Consider the following 8118-nt stretch of genomic DNA (forward strand, 5'->3'; position numbering starts at 1 on the left):
GGTGTCATGTATCTTGATTACTGGTGCTTTTGGTGCCACCTTAAGTTTTGCACCTGAAGCAAGTACAATGCACACCTCAGCCTTGGAAAAGCATGTAATGACTGGAACACCACCTTGTGTGAAGAGGATCTTGGAAAAATTTAGAGAGGTCTGCTTAAGGTGTATTAGTCAAGATTGCAACTAACAGAAACAATTCAAAGGGGAAAAAACCTTTTAATCCCATAAGTAGTTACATTAGAGCAGATTTTTGAGGGCTGTTGCACTGCTAACCTAGCATCTATATAGGAAACCAAGGAATAAAAATTTAAAAAAATTAAAAAAAGAACTAGAACGAGTAAGTAAACCTGATCTCATACGGCCTCATCTGAACTTGATTATATCTGCAAAGACTCTATTTCCAAATAAGGTCACATTCACAGTTACAGAACATCTTTTTAGGGAACACAATCCAACCCACAGTGTCTTGTGTCCTGCTACCTTGCTAAATCTACTTACCAGTTCTAGTATCTTTTTTTTTTTTAACTTTGTAGATGGATTTGGGACTTCTAGCCTTCAAAAATATGAGATTTGTGGTAGTTTGTTACAACAGTCCTAGGAAACTAATACACAGGGTCAATATGCAAAAATTGTTTGTGTTTCTAAAAAGTAGCAGTGGTCAAGTGGAAATTAAAGTATTTTTAATACCACTTTGTGCTCGCTTCGGCAGCACATATACTAAAATTGGAACGATACAGAGAAGATTAGCATGGCCCCTGCGCAAGGATGACACGCAAATTCGTAAAGTATTTTTAATACCACTTCAAACAGCCTCAAAAATATGAAAAATTTAGTGATAAAACTAACAAAGAATATGCAAACTTCATACACCGAAAACTACAAAACATTACTAAAAGGTCTTGAAGAGGATTGAGGTCAATGGAGAAAACATTCTGGGCACATGGACCAGAAGGCCCAGTATGGTTAAGGTGACAATTCTCTACAAATTGATCTATAGATTCCATGCAGTCCCCTGCAAAGTCCCAGCAAGCTTTTAGAAATTTATAGGCTGACTCTAAAAGTTAGGTGGAAATACAAAAAGCCTAGGAGAGACTGAACAATTTTGAAAAAAGAAAAAATAATTTGGAAGAATTACACTAATTTTAAAATTTACTACCAAGTTACAGGAATCAGTTGGCATGGTACTGGCGTAAGGAGAGTCACATAGAACAATGGAACAGGAAATAGCTAACATACGATCAACTGATTTTCACTGAGGGGACCAAAGGTCTTGTAACTAGGGATAGCCTTTTAGAGTCAAAGAATGCTAAAACAATTGGACATCCATAGACACACCCCGAATTAACTGCACTATACACAAAATTTAACTTCAAATGTATTAGAAACATAAATCTTAAGAATTAAAAATTATACAATGTCTAAAGTAAAACATAGGACAAAATCTTTGTGGTCTTGAGTCAGGCAAAGATTTTGTATATAGGACAAAAAAGCATGAACCATGTAAGAGAAAAATTGGTAATTTGAAATTCGTCAAAATTTAAAACTTCTACTTTAAAAAAAAAAACCTTAACAATTAATGAATAAGATATACTCTGGAAGAAAATATTTGAAAACTTGTATGTGATAAAGAACTTACATTCAGAATATATAAAGAAGCCTCAAAATTCAATAAGAAGACAAACAATCCATTAATAAAAAGGGCAAAAATATTTGAATGCAGGGGCACCTGGGTGGCTCAGTGAGTTAAAGCCTCTGCCTTCCGATTAGGTCATGGTCTCGGGGTCCTGGGATGGAGCCCCCCATCGGGCTCTCTGCTCAGCGGGGAGCCTGCTGCCCCAACCCCCACCACCTGCCTCTCTGCCCACTTGTGATGGCGGTCAAATAAATAAATAAAATCTTTAAAAAAATGTGAATGCATATTTCACCAAAGAAAATTTATGTCAATAGCCACATGAAAAGAGGCTCAATATATTTAATCACTAGGAAAATGCAAATCAAAACAAAAATAAGAAGCCACTATATAACCTTTAAATGGTTAAAACTTAAAAGATTGACAATATCAAGTAATGGCAAGGAGGGGCGGCTGGGTGGCTCAGTTGGTTAAATGTCTGCCTTCAGCTCAGGTCATGGTCCCAAGCTCCTGAGATCAAGTCCCATATCCTGCTCCCTGCTTCTCCCTCTGCCTGCTGTTCCCTCTGCTCTCTCTCTGTCTCTCTCTCTCTGACAAATAAATAAAATCTTAAAAAAAAAAAAAAAAAAAAAAAAAAAACAATGGGATGGCAAGGTTACAGAGCAATTGGAATTCTTATACTTTGCTTATGGGAGTGCAAAATGATATGGCCACTTTGGAAAATGGTTTGGCAGTTTATTATAAAGATCGACATACACTTCCCATATGATCCAGAAATCCCACTCCTGGGTATTTACCCAACAGAATAAAAATATGCATTCGTACAAAGACCTACCCGCAAATGTTTATAGCAACTTTATTCTTTTTTTTTTTAATTTATTTATTTGACACGGAGAGAGAGAGATTACAAGTAGGCAGAAAGGCAGGCAGAGAGAGAGGGGGAAGCAGGCTCCCCGCTGAGCAGAGAGCCCAATGCGATGCAGGGCTCCATCTCAGGACCCAGAAACCCTGATCTGCACCAAAGGCAGAGGCTTTAACCCACTGAGCCACCCAGGAGCCTGCAACTTTATTCTTAATGAACGAAACCTGGAAACAGCGCACATGTCCGTTGTGAATTGGACTCGTGAATTGATAAAGAAATTACGTTTGACCCCTGAACAACACAAGCTTGAACTACACATGTCCACTTAACACATGGATTTTTTTATACAGTACAACAATGTAAATGTACTTCTTCTTCCTACGAATTTCCTTAAAAAAAAAAAAAAAAGATTTTGTTTATTTATTTGACAGAGAGAAAGATCATAAGTAGGCAGAGAGACAGGCAGAGGGGAAGGGGGAAGCAGTCTCCCCACTGAGCAGAGAGCCCAATGTAGGGCTCGATCCCAGGACCCTGAGACCATGACCTGAGCCAAAGGCAGAGGCTCAACCCACTGAGCCACCCAGGCACCCCCCTTCCTATGATTTTCTTAACAACGCTTTTTGTCTAACTTACTTTATTTTAAGAATACAGTACATAATACATAAGGCATATGGGCTCATTGACTATATACACAGATTTTTCAACAGTGCAGGGGGTTGACCCCCTAACCCTCAGGTTGTTTCAAGTGTCAACTACACTGTACTTCCATACAATGGAATACCACTCAGCAATAAAAAAGAACAAATCACCCAAATATGAAACAATATGGATAAATCTCAAAAGCATAGATTCAGTGAAAGAAGCCAGATATGGTTTATATAACCTTCTGGAAAAGGCAAAACTCAAGTGACAGAAATGAGATCACTGACTGGGGACAGGAACGGAAGCACGAGAGTTACTGCAAAGGAGAATAAGGGAGTTTTGGGTTGGGGATTTGAAACTGTTCTATATCTGGACTGTCATGATGGTTACATAACTGTAAACATGTGTCAAAACTCACTTAACTGTATGCTTAAAAAGAATGCATTTTATTTTATGTAAATTGCACTTCAATAAAATCGACTTAAAAATAAAGAAGCCTGACTGAAATGACCGAACGCTACGCTGAAAATATATTTGAGCCAGATACAAACTTACATACTGTTAAGGCCCTATTTATTTTTACTCTATGGTCACAAAATAAGAGCAAGTACATGATCAGCCTCACACATTTTTCATAAATTAATTTGTTGCAAAATTTTCCACTTTGTGTAGACCTGCATGCTGGGCATATCCGTGCATTAATTAAAATCCTTCCATTCCCTCTTACAGGCATGCTGACCTCCTCCTGCTCCCTAGGCTAAGAGATCCAAGAACACAGATGCTTACTCACAGCTAACCCATTCGGAGCTATATTCATTCTCCTCTTCCCAGACTTGGGCACCATCCCAGGAAAAGTACACAAAGAGGAAAATATAATGAAGAGTTGACTTCATTTCCAACAGATCCACTATCTGACGGCTTCTACAGAGAGGCTGACTGCTACTTATCAGGGCAGTTTCTCAACACTGTCCACTAAACTTTGGCATATCTGGCAGCAGTCTGACCTAGAGCTCAGAATAGGGAACCATTTTTCTTTAATGGATCATTGACCCAAATTAAAAATCAGTTACAGACCAGACACCAAATAGGTCTCCTGGTGGAGGTGAGCCTTGAGCCAAATTCTGAAGGAAGATTGGAACATGAGTTGGCAGAGAGAAAAGGGAAAGAAATCATCTAAAGCAGGAGACCAAAAAGAGAACAGTGAACAGGTCTGCCTGACTGGTTCAACAATCTTCTCTTGGAAAATGTAGCCGTGTCCCACAGAGTCCATTCAACCATGAAAAGCACAGATTTTCTATGCCTCCTCCCTCCCTTCCTTTCAAACTTCTCAACATGGCCAAGCTGCTCTCCCCCGCCCCAAACACTTGAGCATTTTCCTTCCCTCCAAAAAATCACTTCCCCACAGGATGAAGTTGAACCATTCATCCCGACATGTAGTAATGTTTAAATCGGCTCCCAACCTGCCTCTTCGCCCAGATCTTACGATCACTACCACTTCTCATACGCACACCACTCCAGCCAAACTTTGCAACTCATCATTGAAAAAGGTGTCAAATAAATTGCCATTTCCCTGCTTTTGCTTACACACACACTCCTCAGGAAGAATGCCTCCTTGCTCGTCTATAGTCTTTGTGTGCCCACCTTCCTTAAAGAATTTAGCAAGTCCCCTGAGAAAAGTCACTATTCTGGGTGCTTGACATCTGCTATCTCCTCTGATCTTCACACCTATAATATGTGTAAGAATCTCACTATTCTCTACTTAAGAAAACTAAGGCAAGTCGTTGAGTCTCTTGTTTAAGGACAAGCAGCTAGAAAGAGCCAGAGTAAGGATTCAACAGCAAATCTTAACCGTATCAAAGTTATGGTACTCTATATAGCATCCTGTGTCTCTGCACGGATCCTAAGCACGTCTGCATTAGTTTGTGATGATATATGTGAATTTGTGTTATTTTTCAAACAAGGTGCGCAGAGTCTGGTTTTAATTGTATTGCCTTTAAGTTTTAAGGATCTTATTATACAAGCACACAGTCATCCTGGGACATCGTACAGGAAAATATTTGATGAACAGCCCCTCTTAGCTCCTACCACCATTTAGAAAGTCGTAAGTTATTTCTGCAAAAGATTCATCACTGGTAAAAACACAAATGGATCGACTGATAGAATGCAGTCTTCCAGAGAATTCCAGAAATTACTTTTTTTTTTTAGATTTTATTTATTTATTTATTTATTTAAGAGAGAGCGCAAGAGAACAATCAGAGGGAGGAACAGAGGAAGAAGGAGAAGCAGACTCAGTGCTGAGTACAGGGCCTGACAGGGAGCACCCCCAGAAATCACTTTTCAAAATCAGATCCTGTGTTCATGCCACCAAGGACATGTATAAGAATGTTTATAACAAGGCGCCTGGGTGGTTCACTCAGTTGAGCACCTGACTCGATTTCAGCCCAGATCATGATCTCAGGGTCCCGAGACTGAGTCCCATGTTGGGCTCAGTGCTCAGTGGGAAGTCTGCTTGAAATTCTTCTCTGCCCCTCCCCCTCCTCGATCTCTTTTTCGCAAATAAATAAATCTTTTGTTTTAAAGGTTTTATTTATTTATTTGACAGACAGAGAACACAAGTAGGCAGAGAGGCAGGCAGAGAGAGGAAGGGAAGCAGGCTCCCTGCTGAGCAGAGAGCCCGATATGGGGCTCAATCCCAGGAATCTGGGATCATGACCTGACCTGAAGGCAGAGGCTTTAACCCACTGAGCCACCCAGGCGCCCCTCAAATAAATAAATCTTTTCAAAAGAATGCTTATCACAGATTTGTTTATAATAGTTGAAACCTGGAAACAACATAAATATCCATCAGCAATGGAAAAAATATGAAAATTAAAAGTGTGGGATGTATATATACAGTGACATACCACACAGTGATAAAAAAAAAAAAACCTACTGGTATATGCAATAATAAAAACGAATCTCACAGCAACAGACACATGAAGAGTTACTCAGCATCATAAATCATCAGGGTAATGCAAATCAAAACCACAATGAGATACCACCTTACACAAGTTAGAATGGCTAAAATCAAAATAAGGAAATAACAAGTGCTGGTGAGGATGTGGAGAAAAGGGAAACCCCATGCACCACTGGTGAGAATGTAAACTGGTACCACCACCGTGGAAAAACAATATTGAGTTTCCTCAAAAAGTTAAAAATATAAATAATGTATGATCTAACAATTCCACTATTGGCTATTTACCCAAAGAAAACAAAAACAGTAATTCAGAAAGTTATAGGTACCCTTATGTTTATTGCAACGTTATTTACAATGGCCAAGACTAAAAGCAAATCTGGAGTCTGTCAACAGACAAATGGTTAAAGATGATGTGGTATATTTATACAATAGAATATTACCATTGTAGCCATAAAAAAGGATGAGATCATGCCATCTGTGATGACACGGATGGAACTAGAGGGTATTATGCTAAGTGAAATAAATCAGACAGAGAAAGACAAATACCATAGAATTCTACTCATTCTTAGACTCCAAAACAAATAAATAAACAAAAAGCCGAATCAGAAGTATAAATGCAGAGAATGAACTAGTGATTGCCAAGGGTAAGGGTGGGAGGGAAGGGTTGAGCAAAATGGGTAAAGGGAAGAGGGAAATACAGGCTTCCAGTTATGGAATGAGTAAGTCAAGGCAATGAAAGTCAGAGCATAAAGAATAGAGTCAGAGATATTTTAACAACAATGTAACAGGACGGATGGTAGCTATACTTGGGGTGAACACAGTGTAATACATAAACTTGTCAAATTACCAAGCTGTACACCTGAAACTAATGTAATGTTGTGTGTCAACCATACTCAAAAACAAAACAAAAAAAAATAAAATAAAATAAAATAAACACTTGTCAGACTCTAAAAGAAAAGAATCTTACAGATATACTATTAAGTGAAAGGAATCAGACCTGAAGAGGATATACCACAGACAAAGGCCATAATGGAATGACAGAGACTAAATTTACCCTCCCACCTGTCCCAATCAGAGAAATGACTGGTGATCACTGGGAGAAGAGAAACAAACAAGGTGCACCCTACAACTGCCCCCTGCTAACTACCTGGGGAGACATTTTGCAAACTGCAGCTCACTGAATTGAAGAGACAGACAGAATTCAGAATTGGGGGACAGCAAGGAAGGTAGAATTCGGGAGACAAAGTTAGAGGAGGAGGCTTCACAGACAGACGGTGTCAAAGACCTGCACTGATCTGAAAATGTGAGGGAGGAAGTTGCCGGAGGTCAACGGGAAGACCCAGAAATCCATAGGCACATCGATTCTTAAAGCTCACATGAGACTGGGAATAGTTTATGTCCAACTAATAGCTTATGTCCAAGTAGTCCAAGTGAAAAACTTCCTAATGTTGGAGTAACGAGTAGAATCCCAAAAAGGGTGTTGCGTCAGTAGTGGGGAAAATGAGCCCTAAGCATAAGACTGCTTAGAATCTGCCCTAACAAAACTTAAAATCCAGGATGCCTGGGTGGCTCAATCGGTTAAGCATCTGCCTTCAGCTCAGGTCACCATCTCAGGGTTGTGAGACTGGGCCTCATGATGGGCTCCGTGCTCAGTGGAGAGTCTGCTTGAGATTCTCTCTCTCTCTCTGTGTCTCTCTCTCTGCCCCCTTTGGCCCCGACACCTACACATACTCCAGTGTGCTCTCTCCCCCTCTCCCTCCCTCTCTCTAAAAAGAAAGAGGAAAAGGGGAAAAAAAAACACATTTGAAAATCATTTTTAAATTTCTGTAAAAGATCACTGACTCCAAGTAAAAATTACAATATATTATGGGGTTTATAATATTTTCAGAAGTATAATAGCATAAAGGACAGGAGGAGAAATTGAAGTATGCTGGACGAAGGGTTTTCTAGTGTACATGAAATACTTTAATGTTATTTAATAACAGACTTAGTAAATTAAATATTAATGTAAATTGTAGAATAACTACTAAA

The 8118-nt window shown here is 39.3% G+C and overlaps 1 pseudogene; it reads left to right on the forward strand.

The window, feature by feature from the left end:
* Positions 1-690: 690 nt before the first annotated feature.
* LOC131822857 (U6 spliceosomal RNA) lies at positions 691-790 on the forward strand (annotated as a pseudogene).
* The last annotated feature ends 7328 nt before the right edge of the window (positions 791-8118 follow it).

Source organism: Mustela lutreola, chromosome 1, assembly GCF_030435805.1.
Source record: "Mustela lutreola isolate mMusLut2 chromosome 1, mMusLut2.pri, whole genome shotgun sequence".
NCBI lineage: Eukaryota > Metazoa > Chordata > Mammalia > Carnivora > Mustelidae > Mustela > Mustela lutreola.